We start from the raw sequence: 14,375 nt of genomic DNA, 5'->3' as shown, positions 1-14,375 counted from the left end.
TTATTGAACACCCATAAAATATGTCTGGCAATGTTAGTGAATACGCCCCTAGATTAACATGTTAAAAATCAAAGAGTATAAAAATAATTACATTCCATTAGCAAGATAAAAACATTGCTCTTTGGGGAGAAAATGCTAAATAAGGAGCAATCACTGTTAAACGCCAGAGTGTCTCTCAACATTTAGCACTTTTAGCACCCAGAAGAGGACCTGTTTGCCTTGATAAATCTCCCTCTGTATATACACATCTATGTAGCTATATCGCTATATCGTTATAGAAAAAGGACACTAAAGTGAACGCAGAATGTCATCTGAGACAAACAAAAAAATCAGGAGATAACCCAGAGATATCTCGGAAAACAGTATACCCATAGCAGTCAAAATGTCTGGATGTTTATACGGCTACGGCTAAAAAAATCTGAAATCGTTATTCAGGAAACCAAAACGTCATTAAAACCCCCAAAAAACCCCAAAACTCAGAGTCTAAAAATGTGTATGTGTACTAGAAGAAGAGGTTGAGTAAAGTCTTAATGTTAGTATTTCTTAATATGTTTACGCATAACCTACCAACTGCCTGCAAAACAAATCCCAGGGGAATATCAGCTAAACGTTTGTATCCTTGGGTCTATTAAAAAGACTGCGAACACTAAAGGTGAACAAGCATTTCATTGAATCAGACTATATTCTCAAACTCTCAGGTACAAAGAGCCTGGGGTAAATCCCATACTACAGAGCAGGATTGCAAAAAAATGCAGAATAAATGAAATCCTTCAGGTTTGTGAGATCTACCTGTTATTAATCCTGTGACAACCTCAGCAGACTATAAAGAATAGTGGATATATACCCATAGCGTGACATCCTACTAAGCAGTATTTACCGAACGACCATACCCACAATACGGCCCAGCTACGAGTAAACGCAAAGACACTATACAAAAGTGAGCGTACATGTACCAATCCAGGGGCAGAAAATGGGAACGCAGGACCGGGTATCAATACAACAATTCTAACGTTCTACATATTGTGCAAATCACAGAGTTAAAAAAAAACAGAAAGGCCCAACATGCGTTTCCATGTAAAGTTAGACCTTTGTCACAGGCGTCTTTTTTATAGACCCAGGAATACAAACGTTTAGCTGATACACCCCTAAATATTAAATAAATACATCATTTAGTTTTTCAGATAAAAATATAATAAAATACCATAGCTCTCTCTCTATTCTCTTAATACGGTTTGAGCACCTTTTTAGTGAACTTGTTTTATATTTACATTTACGGTATTTAATTTTTTGCACTCTGTGAATTTCGTGTTATCGCTGTATTTTTGTCAGTGTGATATTTGTTTGTAATACAGTGTGTGCAACGTTAAAGAATTACGGAGAGAGACTGATGCAATGACTGTGCGCTCCTCAATATATTCCTCAGGGAAAACTGATTGCAGCTCAGAGGGAGCAGAAAATTGCATTTGCTGCATAAAGAGATTCAGGTATTGGATGAATTATTCATAGTGTTAATCCTGAGCATGTAACCTGCTCCCAACCGGCAAACAGGGGAGACATCCACAGATAGGACAGTCCTAAAAACAGTGTACACGCAAAGTGAATCCTGACGCATGTAGGAGCAAAGTGAATCCTGACGCATGTAGGAGCAAAGTGACCTAATGACAGTGACACGTTTAATGGGTTAAATGGACAGTCCCATGTAGGAGCAAAGTGACCTAATGACAGTGACATGTTTAATGGGTTAAAGGGACAGTCCCATGTAGGAGCAAAGTGACCTAATGACAGCGACATGTTTAATGGGTTAAAGGGACAGTCTCATGTAGGAGCAAAGTGACCTAATGACAGCGACATGTTTAATGGGTTAAAGGGACAGTCCCATGTAGGAACAAAGTGACCTAATGACAGTGACATGTTTAATGGGTTAAAGGGACAGTCCCATGTAGGAGCAAAGTGGCCTAATGACAGCGACATGTTTAATGGGTTAAAGGGACAGTCCCATGTAGGAGCAAAGTGACCTAATGACAGCGACATGTTTAATGGGTTAAAGGGACAGTCCCATGTAGGAGCAAAGTGACCTAATGACAGTGACATGTTTAATGGGCTAAAGGGACAGTCCCATGTAGGAGCACAGTGACCTAATGACAGCAACATGTTTAATGGGTTAAAGGGACAGTCCCATGTAGGAGCAAAGTGACCTAATGACAGCGACATGTTTAATGGGTTAAAGGGACAGTCCCATGTAGGAGCAAAGGGACCTAATGACAGCGACATGTTTAATGGGTTAAAGGGACAGTCCCATGTAGGAGCAAAGGGACCTAATGACAGCGACATGTTTAATGGGTTAAAGGGACAGTCCCATGTAGGAGCAAAGTGACCTAATGACAGCGACATGTTTAATGGGTTAAAGGGACAGTCTCATGTAGGAGCAAAGTGACCTAATGACAGCGACATGTTTAATGGGTTAAAGGGACAGTCCCATGTAGGAACAAAGTGACCTAATGACAGTGACATGTTTAATGGGTTAAAGGGACAGTCCCATGTAGGAGCAAAGTGGCCTAATGACAGCGACATGTTTAATGGGTTAAAGGGACAGTCCCATGTAGGAGCAAAGTGACCTAATGACAGCGACATGTTTAATGGGTTAAAGGGACAGTCCCATGTAGGAGCAAAGTGACCTAATGACAGTGACATGTTTAATGGGCTAAAGGGACAGTCCCATGTAGGAGCACAGTGACCTAATGACAGCAACATGTTTAATGGGTTAAAGGGACAGTCCCATGTAGGAGCAAAGTGACCTAATGACAGCGACATGTTTAATGGGTTAAAGGGACAGTCCCATTTAGGAACAAAGTGACCTAATGACAGTGACATGTTTAATGGGTTAAAGAGACAGTCCCATGTAGGAGCAAAGTGATCTAATGACAGCGACATGTTTAATGGGTTAAAGAGAGAGTCCCATGTAGGAGCAAAGTGACCTAATGACAGTGACATGTTTAATGGGTTAAAGGGACAGTCCCATGTAGGAGCAAAGTGATCTAATGACAGTGACATGTTTAATGGGTTAAAGGGACAGTCCCATGTAGGAGCAAAGGGACCTAATGACAGCGACATGTTTAATGGGTTAAAGGGACAGTCCCATGTAGGAGCAAAGGGACCTAACGACAGCGACATGTTTAATGGGTTAAAGGGACAGTCCCATGTAGGAGCAAAGTGACCTAATGACAGTGACATGTTTAATGGGTTAAAGGGACAGTCCCATGTAGGAGCAAAGTGATCTAATGACAGCGACATGTTTAATGGGTTAAAGAGACAGTCCCATGTAGGAGCAAAGTGACCTAATGACAGTGACATGTTTAATGGGTTAAAGGGACAGTCCCATGTAGGAGCAAAGTGACCTAATGACAGTGACATGTTTAATGGGTTAAAGGGACAGTCCCATGTAGGAGCAAAGTGACCTAATGACAGTGACATGTTTAATGGGTTAAAGGGACAGTCCCATGTAGGAGCAAAGTGACCTAGTGACAGTGACATCTTTAATGGGTTAAAGGGACAGTCCCATGTAGGAGCAAAGTGACCTAATGACAGTGACATGTTTAATGGGTTAAAGAGACAGTCCCATGTAGGAGCAAAGTGACCTAATGACAGTGACATGTTTAATGGGTTAAAGGGACAGTCCCATGTAGGAGCAAAGTGACCTAATGACAGTGACATGTTTAATGGGTTAAAGGGACAGTCCCATGTAGGAGCAGAGTGACCTAATGACAGTGACATGTTTAATGGGTTAAAGAGACAGTCCCATGTAGGACAATGTGACCTAATGACAGCGACATGTTTAACCCCTTAAGGACCAAACTTCTGGAATAAAAGGGAATCATGATGTGTCAGACATGTCATGTGTCCTTAAGGGGTTAATGGGTTAAAGGGACAGTCCCATGTAGGAGCAAAGTGACGTAATGACAGTGACATGTTTAATGGGTTAAAGGGACAGTCCCATGTAGGAGCAAAGTGACCTAATGCCAGTGACATGTTTAATGGGTTAAAGGGACAGTCCCATGTAGGAGCAAAGTGACCTAATGGCAGTGACATGTTTAATGGGTTAAAGGGACAGTCCCATGTAGGAGCAAAGTGACCTAATGACAGTGACATGTTTAATGGGTTAAAGGGACAGTCCCATGTAGGAGCAAAGTGACCTAATGACAGTGACATGTTTAATGGGTTAAAGGGACAGTCCCATGTAGGAGCACAGTGATCTAATGACAGCGACATGTTTAAAGTGACACTATAGGCACCCATATCTCAGTGTCCCTGTCTCACTTAGTCCTGCAATGTAAAACATTACAGTTTCAGACAGCCACTAGAGGCGCTTCCGAGAGTTTACAGGACTCCAGGTCGCGTAAGCAACATTGGACGTCCTCACGCTCTGCATGGGTCAATGCATTCCTATGGGGAGGGCCTAATGTGCTCACAACGCTCCTGCGCGTTAGACTCCCTTGTTAGATGACGTCAGAGGAGGTGGAATCGGTTGTATTCCTAACACTATTGAACTCCTTTAATTGGTTAAAGCGACCTAATGTCAGTGAAATGTTTAGGAATTGGCTCTATGTTTATTCTGTAATCTAATAAATGTCGCTCTCTGCTAATTTTTTACAAATTCCTGTCCTTTCTCTCTTTTGAAGTCTGTTTTCTTTTTGTATAAGAGGTCTCGCCAGTCCATCCTCTCTTTACAGGTAACTAGATCTTACTTGTCTGTTCTCCTGCTGTCTCTGCTGTGTGTCTCTTTGCCTGTCTAGTGAGTCTGTACTCTCTCTCTCCCCCTACGATCGCTAGGTCCGTTCCCCTCCCAGTGCCCCTGGCCCGGCCCTGCTCCAGGCCTGGGGTAGCTGCAGTCACCATGGAGAGCGCTTATAATGTCCAAATAATATAGTGTGATAGTAGGTGTAAGGGGGGCCGGGGGCTGCTGCAGTGTTAACCCCTTAAGGACACATGACATGTGTGACATGTCATAATTCCCTTTTATTCCAGAAGTTTGGTCCTTAAGGGGTTAAAGCTCCCTCCCCCTCACCCCAGCTCACCCTGCATATCCAGGCATCGCTTTACCTCCGTCTGCTCCCAATGTTTCCCATTCTGCATCTATTAATCTGAATCTCTGTCCATATCTCCTCCTGTCTGTCTCTTCACCGGGCCGGTACCGCTCTCTCCTCCTGTCTGTCTCTTCACCGGGCCGGTACCGCTCTCTCCTCCTGTCTGTCTCTTCATCGGACCCGTACCACTCTCTCCTCCTGTCTGTCTCTTCACCGGGCCCGTACCGCTCTCTCCTCCTGTCTGTCTCTTTACCATGCTGGTACCGCTCTCTCCTCCTGTCTGTCTCTTCACCGGGCCGGTAGCGATCTCTCCTCCTGTCTGTCTCTTCACCGGGCCGGTACCGCTCTCTCCTCCTGTCTGTCTCTTCACCGGGCCGGTACCGCTCTCTCCTCCTGTCTGTCTCTTCACCGGGCCGGTAGCGCTCTCTCCTCCTGTCTGTCTCTTCACCGGGCCGGTACCGCTCTCTCCTCCTGTCTGTCTCTTCACCGGGTAGGTAGGTACCGCTCTATCCTCCTGTCTGTCTCTTTAACAGCCTGGCACCTGTCTCTCATACTGTTGTCTCTTACATAAGTTGCTATCACTCACTTCTAAGAGTGAATGAGCAGATTCTCAGAGTGAATGGGTAGATTCTCAGGAAGAATGGGTAGATTCTGAGGAAGAATGGGTAGATTCTCTGGATAAATGGGTAGATTCTCTGGATAAATGGACAGATTCTATGGGTGAACGAGGCAGATTCTCTGGATAAATGGGCAGATTCTCAGTGTGAATGGGCAGATTCTCTGGATAAATGGACAGATTCTCTGGGTGAATGGGCAGATTCTCTGGATAAATGGGCAGATTCTCAGTGTGAATGGGCAGATTCTCTGGATAAATGGACAGATTCTCTGGGTGAATGGGCAGATTCTCTGGATAAATGGGCAGATTCTCAGTGTGAATGGGCAGATTCTCAGTGTGAATGGGCAGATTCTCAGTGTGAATGGGCAGATTCTCAGTGTGAATGGGCAGATTCTCAGTGTGAATGGGCAGATTCTCTGGATAAATGGACAGATTCTCTGGGTGAATGGGCAGATTCTCTGGATAAATGGGCAGATTCTCAGTGTAACTGGGCAGATTCTCTGGATAAATGGGCAGATTCTCAGTGTGAATGGGCAGATTCTCTGGATAAATTGGCAGATTCTCAGTGTGAATGGGCAGATTCTCTGGATAAATGGGCAGATTCTCAGTGTGAATGGGCAGATTCTCTGGATAAATGGGCAGATTCTCAGTGTGAATGGGCAGATTCTCAGTGTGAATGGGCAGATTCTCTGGATAAATGGACAGATTCTCTGGGTGAATGGGCAGATTCTCTGGATAAATGGGCAGATTCTCAGTGTGAATGGGCAGATTCTCTGGGTGAATGGGCAGATTCTCAGTGTAACTGGGCAGATTCTCTGGATAAATGGGCAGATTCTCTGGATAAATGGGCAGATTCTCTGGGTGAATGGGCAGATTCTCTGGGTGATTGGGCAGATTCTCTGGGTGAATGGGCAGATTCTCTAGATGAATGGGCAGATTCTCTGGGTGAACGAGGCAGATTTTCAGGGTCTCTAGGTGAATGGGTAGATTGTCACGATCAATTGATGAATGGGCAGAATGATAGACTTATGTTGTGATTTTCTACTTGAAATCTGCCTACAATGATTTAATCATTTCTAACCTTCCTATATAGCCACCAAGGCCTTGAGCACAGGTGAAATATCTCCTTGTCAGGAGTTCAAATCAGCACTCCCTGGATTCTGAAAATACCACATTCACCACCTCTTCTTCATCTCTCCCCTCTCCTTTCACTTTCCAATTCTTCACTTGCTCACTTTTCTTTACAATCACCCCTCTCTTCACGCCCTCCCTCCTTCTCTTTACCCCCCCCCCTTTTACATTCACCCCTTCTCTTTAACCCTTCCCTTGCCTTTTACATTTACTCCCAACGTATTCACCATCAGAGATTTCCTCATTCCCTCCCGCCTCCCTGTTTATTAATTTTTTTCCTCCTCATCCCCTATATACTCCCCAACCTTAATATCCCTGTCACTAGCAGGCCCCCCCACCTCCTATGCACAGCAGACAAAAGGCACCAGCATCACAGTGTGTGGGTGGGAGGCGGGGGGGCTAGCAGATTATTACTCGCTGCACACCCAGCACAGATAACATCCCAATATATATGTATATATTCAGCAATTCAAGGACATTAACATTTCAAAGGTTTCGCTTCAAAGACGCAGTGTCAGAGAGAGGGACAACCCCCCAACACTCACCCAAATATACAGCCCAGCCCGACTCTGCTACAGGATATGTATCCATACCATATGGGGTTATATGGCGCAATGGGAGGAGTTATAGAGAGGGTTATATGGAGTAATAGGAGGAGTTATAGGGAGGTTATATGGAGTAATAGGAGGAGTTATAGGGAGGGTTATATGGAGTAATAGGAGGAGTTATAGGGAGGGTTATATGGAGTAATAGGAGGAGTTATAGGGAGGTTATATGGAGTAATAGGAGGAGTTATAGGGAGGGTTATATGGAGTAATAGGAGGGGTTATAGGGAGGGTTATATGGAGTAATAGGAGGAGTTATAGGGAGGTTATATGGAGTAATAGGAGGAGTTATAGGGAGGGTTATATGGAGTAATAGGAGGAGTTATAGGGAGGTTATATGGAGTAATAGGAGGAGTTATAGGGAGGGTTATATGGAGTAATAGGAGGGGTTATAGGGAGGGTTATATGGAGTAATAGGAGGAGTTATAGGGAGGTTATATGGAGTAATGGGGGGGTTATAGGGAGGGTTATATGGAGTAATAGGAGGGGTTATAGGGAGGGTTATATGGAGTAATAGGAGGAGTTATAGGGAGGGTTATATGGAGTAATAGGAGGGGTTATAGGGAGGTTATATGGAGTAATAGGAGGAGTTATAGGGAGGTTATATGGAGTAATGGGGGGGTTATAGGGAGGGTTATATGGAGTAATAGGAGGGGTTATAGGGAGGGTTATATGGAGTAATAGGAGGAGTTATAGGGAGGGTTATATGGAGTTATATGGAGTAATAGGAGGAGTTATAGGGAGGGTTATAGGGAGTAATGAGGAGGTTATATGGAGTTATATGGAGTAATAGGAGGAGTTATAGGGAGGTTATATGAGTAATAGGAGTTATATGGAGGGTTATATGGAGTAATAGGAGGAGTTATAGGGAGAGTTATATGGAGTAATAGGAGGGGTTATATGGAGTAATAGGAGGAGTTATAAGGAGGGTTATATGGAGTAATAGGAGGAGTTATAGGGAGGGTTATAGGGAGTAATAGAAGGTGTTATAGGGAGGTTATATGGAGTAATAGGAGGAGTTATAGGGAGGGTTATAGGGAGTAATAGGAGGTGTTATAAGGAGGTTATATGGAGTTATATGGAGTAATAGGAGGAGTTATAGGGAGTAATAGGAGGGGTTATGGGGAGGGTTATATGGAGTAATAGGAGGAGTTATAGGGAGGGTTATAGGGAGTAATAAGGAGGTTATATGGAGTTAAATGGAGTAATAGGAGGAGTTATAGGGAGGTTAGATGGAGTAATAGGAGTTATATGGAGGGTTATATGGAGTAATAGGAGGAGTTATAGGGAGAGTTATATGGAGTAATAGGAGGGGTTATATGGAGTAATAGGAGGAATTATAGGGAGGGTTATAGGGAGTAATAGAAGGTGTTATAAGGAGGTTATATGGAGTTATATGGAGTAATAGGAGGAGTTATAGGGAGGGGTATAGGGAGTAATAGGAGGAGTTATAGGGAGGGTTATAGGGAGTAATAAGGAGGTTATATGGAGTTATATGGAGTAATAGGAGGAGTTATATGGAGGTTATATGGAGTAATAGGAGTTATATGGAGGGTTATATGGAGTAATAGGAGGAGTTATAGGGAGAGTTATATGGAGTAATAGGAGGGGTTATATGGAGTAATAGGAGGAGTTATAGGGAGGGTTATATGGAGTAATAGGAGGAGTTATAGGGAGGGTTATAGGGAGTAATAGAAGGTGTTATAGGGAGGTTATATGGAGTAATAGGAGGAGTTATAGGGAGGGTTATAGGGAGTAATAAGGAGGTTATATGGAGTTATATGGAGTAATAGGAGGAGTTATAGGGAGGTTATATGGAGTAATAGGAGTTATATGGAGGGTTATATGGAGTAATAGGATGAGTTATAGGGAGAGTTATATGGAGTAAAAGGAGGAGTTATAGGGAGGGTTATATGGAGTAATAGGAGGAGTTATAGGGAGGGTTATAGGGAGTAATAGAAGGTGTTATAGGGAGGTTATATGGAGTTATATGGAGTAATAGGAGGAGTTATAGGGAGGGTTATAGGGAGTAATAGGAGGTGTTATAAGGAGGTTATATGGAGTTATATGGAGTAATAGGAGGAGTTATAGGGAGGGTTATATGGAGTAATAGGAGGAGTTATAGGGAGGGTTATATGGAGTAATAGGAGGAGTTATAGGGAGGGTTATAGGGAGTAATAGAAGGTGTTATAGGGAGGTTATATGGAGTTATATGGAGTAATAGGAGGAGTTATAGGGAGGGTTATAGGGAGTAATAGGAGGTGTTATAAGGAGGTTATATGGAGTTATATGGAGTAATAGGAGGAGTTATAGGGAGGTTATATGGAGTAATAGGAGTTATATGGAGGGTTATATGGAGTAATAGGAGGAGTTATAGGGAGGGATATATGGAGTAATAGGAGGAGTTATAGGGAGGGTTATATGGAGTAATAGGAGGAGTTATAGGGAGGTTATATGGAGTAATAGGAGGAGTTATAGGGAGGGTTATAGGGAGTAATAGGAGGTGTTATAAGGAGGTTATATGGAGTTATATGGAGTAATAGGAGGAGTTATAGGGAGGTTATATGGAGTAATAGGAGGAGTTATAGGGAGGGTTATATGGAGTAATAGGAGGAGTTATAGGGAGGGTTATATGGAGTAATAGGAGGAGTTATAGGGAGGGTTATATGGAGTAATAGGAGGGGTTATAGGGAGGTTATATGGAGTAATAGGAGGAGTTATATGGAGTAATAGGAGGGGTTATAGGGAGGTTATATGGAGTAATAGGGGGAGTTATAGGGAGGGTTATATGGAGTAATAGGAGGGGTTATAGGGAGGTTATATGGAGTAATAGGAGGAGTTATAGAGAGGGTTATATGGAGTAATAAGAGGAGTTATAGGGAGTAATAGGAGGAGTTATAGGGAGGGTTATATGGAGTAATAGGAGGAGTTATAGGGAGGGTTATACAGAGTAATAAGAGAAGTATAGAACAGGGGTTGACAACCTTCGACACTGCAGATGTTGTGGACTACATCTACCATAATGAATACTTTTAAAGCAACAATGCAGACAATGCATCAAGGGAGTTGTAGTCCATAACATCTGGACTGCCAAAAGTTGCCTACCCCTGTAGAAAATACCCAGAATAGCCTTCCAGTGATGTAGAGAGAGTACTAGGTACCCGGAATAGCCTTCCAGTGGGAGCAGTAACAGGGATATAGAAAGGGTAGTAGATACCTGGAATAACCTTCCAGTGGGAGCAGTGACAGTGCTATAGAAAGGGTAGTAGATACCTGGAATAGCCTTCCAGTGGGAGCAGTAACAGTGCTATAGAAAGGGTAGTAGATACCTGGAATAGCCTTCCAGTGGGAGCAGTAACAGTGATATAGAAAGGGCAGTAGATACCTGGAATAGCCTTCCAGTGGGAGCAGTAACAGTGATATAGAAAGGGTAGTAGATACCTGGAATAGCCTTCCAGTGGGAGCGGTAACAGTGATATAGAAAGGGTAGTAGATACCTGGAATAGCCTTCCAGTGGGAGCAGTAACAGCGATATAGAAAGGGTAGTAGATACCTGGAATAGCCTTCCAGTGGGAGCAGTAACAGTGATATAGAAAGGGCAGTAGATACCTGGAATAGCCTTCCAGTGGGAGCAGTAACAGTGATACAGAAAGGGTAGTAGATACCTGGAATAGCCATCCAGTGGGAGCAGTAACAGTGATATAGAAAGGGTAGTAGATACGGAATAGCCTTCCAGTGGGAGCAGTAACAGCGATATAGAAAGGGTAGGAGATACCTGGAATAGCCTTCCAGTGGGAGCAGTAACAGTGATATAGAAAGGGCAGTAGATACCTGGAATAGCCTTCCAGTGGGAGCAGTAACAGTGATATAGAAAGGGTAGTAGATACGGAATAGCCTTCCAGTGGGAGCAGTAACAGCGATATAGAAAGGGTAGGAGATACCTGGAATAGCCTTCCAGTGAGAGCAGTAACAGTGATATAGAAAGGGTAGTAGATATCTGGAATAGCCTTCCAGTGGGAGCAGTAACAGTGATATAGAAAGGGTAGTAGATACCAGGAATAGCCTTCCAGTGGGAGAAGTAACAGTGATATAGAAAGGGTAGTAGATACCTGGAATAGCCTTCCAGTGGGAGCAGTAACAGTGATATAGAAAGGGTAGTAGATACCTGGAATAGCCATCCAGTGGGAGCAGTAACAGTGATATAGAAAGGGTAGTAGATACGGAATAGCCTTCCAGTGGGAGCAGTAACAGCGATATAGAAAGGGTAGGAGATACCTGGAATAGCCTTCCAGTGGGAGCAGTAACAGTGATATAGAAAGGGTAGTAGATACCTGGAATAGCCTTCCAGTGGGAGCAGTAACAGTGATATAGAAAGGGCAGTAGATACCTGGAATAGCCTTCCAGTGGGAGCAGTAACAGCGATATAGAAAGGGTAGGAGATACCTGGAATAGCCTTCCAGTGAGAGCAGTAACAGTGATATAGAAAGGGTAGTAGATATCTGGAATAGCCTTCCAGTGGGAGCAGTAACAGTGATATAGAAAGGGTAGTAGATACCAGGAATAGCCTTCCAGTGGGAGAAGTAACAGTGATATAGAAAGGGTAGTAGATACCTGGAATAGCCTTCCAGTGGGAGCAGTAACAGTGATATAGAAAGGGTAGTAGATACCTGGATTAGCCTTCCAGTGGGAGCAGTAACAGTGATATAGAAAGGGTAGTAGATACCTGGGATAGCCTTCCAGTGGGAGCAGTAACAGTGATATAGAAAGGGTAGTAGATACCTGGAATAGCCCTCCAGTGGGAGCAGTAACAGTGATATAGAAAGGGTAGTAGATACTTGGAATAGCCTTCCAGTGGGAGCAGTAACAGCGATATAGAAAGGGTAGTAGATACCTGGAATAGCCTTCCAGTGGGAGCAGTAACAGTGATATAGAAAGGGTAGTAGATACCTGGAATAGCCTTCCAGTGGGAGCAGTAACAGCGATATAGAAAGGGTAGTAGATACTTGGAATAGCCTTCCAGTGGGAGCAGTAACAGTGATATAGAAAGGGTAGTAGATACCTGGATTAGCCTTCCAGTGGGAGCAGTAACAGTGATATGGAAAGGGTAGTAGATACCTGGGATAGCCTTCCAGTGGGAGCAGTAACAGTGATATAGAAAGGGTAGTAGATACCTGGAATAGCCCTCCAGTGGGAGCAGTAACAGTGATATAGAAAGGGTAGTAGATACTTGGAATAGCCTTCCAGTGGGAGCAGTAACAGCGATATAGAAAGGGTAGTAGATACCTGGAATAGCCTTCCAGTGGGAGCAGTAACAGTGATATAGAAAGGGTAGTAGATACCTGGAATAGCCTTCCAGTGGGAGCAGTAACAGCGATATAGAAAGGGTAGTAGATACTTGGAATAGCCTTCCAGTGGGAGCAGTAACAGCGATATAGAAAGGGTAGTAGATACCTGGAATAGCCTTCCAGTGGGAGCAGTAACAGTGATATAGAAAGGGTAGTAGATACCTGGAATAGCCTTCCAGTGGGAGCAGTAACAGTGATATAGAAAGGGTAGTAGATACCTGGAATAGCCTTCCAGTGGGAGCAGTAACAGTGATATAGAGAGGGTAGTAGATACCTGGAATAGCCTTCCAGTGGGAGCAGTAACAGTGATATAGAGAGGGTAGTAGATACCTGGAATAGCCTTCCAGTGGGAGCAGTAACAGTGCTATAGAAAGGGTAGTAGATACCTGGAATAGTCTTCCAGTGGGAGCAGTAACAGAGATATAGAAAGGGTAGTAGATCCATGGAATAGCCTTCCAGAATAGAGGTTCTCAACCCAGTCCTTAAAGGAACACTATAACATTAGTATTCGTAACTCTATAGTATGCTTTGTCTCTAACGTATTACATCCCGACACATTCGGTCATGAAAGGGTTAAAAACCTTTATTTTTCACTTACCTGTTTTTCTCCTCCCGCGATGTCACACAGATGGGGGAACCGAACGCGCTTGCCACACGCGCACTAGAGCTTCCCCATAGGAAAGTATTGAATCATTGCTTTCTTGTGGGGAATTTGATGCGAAGCATGAGGACGTCCAACGTTGTTTTACGGAGTTAAATGCCGTTTAGGAGCAGGAAGCTCCTGTAGTGGCTGTCTGGAAGAGGTTGTCTTAACTCTGCGATGTAAATATTGTAGTTTCTCTAAAACTGCAGTATTTTACATTGTAGGGCTAAGGGGACCGGGGCACTTCACACAATGTGGTACGGTGGTCTTGGTGGCTATTGTGTCCATTTAAAGCATAGCAGAGATGCAGGTTTTGGCAGTATCTCCAGTGGAATGGATCTGGCACATATTGTGGGCTGTTGATGTGAGTTGGAATACTGACCTGGGAACCTCTACTCCAGGGAATAGTTAGAACACACTCAATCAGTAAGGGTACAGTTTATTATCAGCCAGTGGGTTCGAAGAAATGGGCTAAATTTATTAAATTGCCATCACTAAGAAAGGAATTTCACATTTTAGGTTAAAAAAGGCAACTTGAAAATAAAAATGTCCACTTTCTCTTTTTCCATTGATATTGACAGTGTTTCTATGAATTATATATGGAGCAGTCGGAGGGTCTATAGGGAACAACGAATGCGTTAATATGAAGAGCCTAGTGCAGGTTTTTCCGACACGCTGTTAGAATTTACACAGCATTTAATAAAGAGTTTTATAGGCCAGAATAATGGGAGCTAAATCGCTCCATATAATATTATAGAGTTCTTAGGTCAGTTTACAGGTTGGCCGAGCACCATGGGAGTAGACCTGTTAGTTAACCTAGGGTTAAGGATGCTACCTGGTAATCTGTGACACAGAATGCCTATAAAAACCCAATGCCAACATAGTCACTGCTCCGTAACATGTAACTTGCCATAGACCCCTGGGCTGAAATTTGAGGAATGGTTCATCGTAAAC

The sequence above is a fragment of the Pelobates fuscus genome, chromosome 9 (assembly GCF_036172605.1).
Source record: "Pelobates fuscus isolate aPelFus1 chromosome 9, aPelFus1.pri, whole genome shotgun sequence".
Taxonomy (NCBI): domain Eukaryota; kingdom Metazoa; phylum Chordata; class Amphibia; order Anura; family Pelobatidae; genus Pelobates; species Pelobates fuscus.
The sequence above is the reverse complement of the archived record's forward strand: the minus strand, read 5'-3'. Positions refer to the sequence as shown.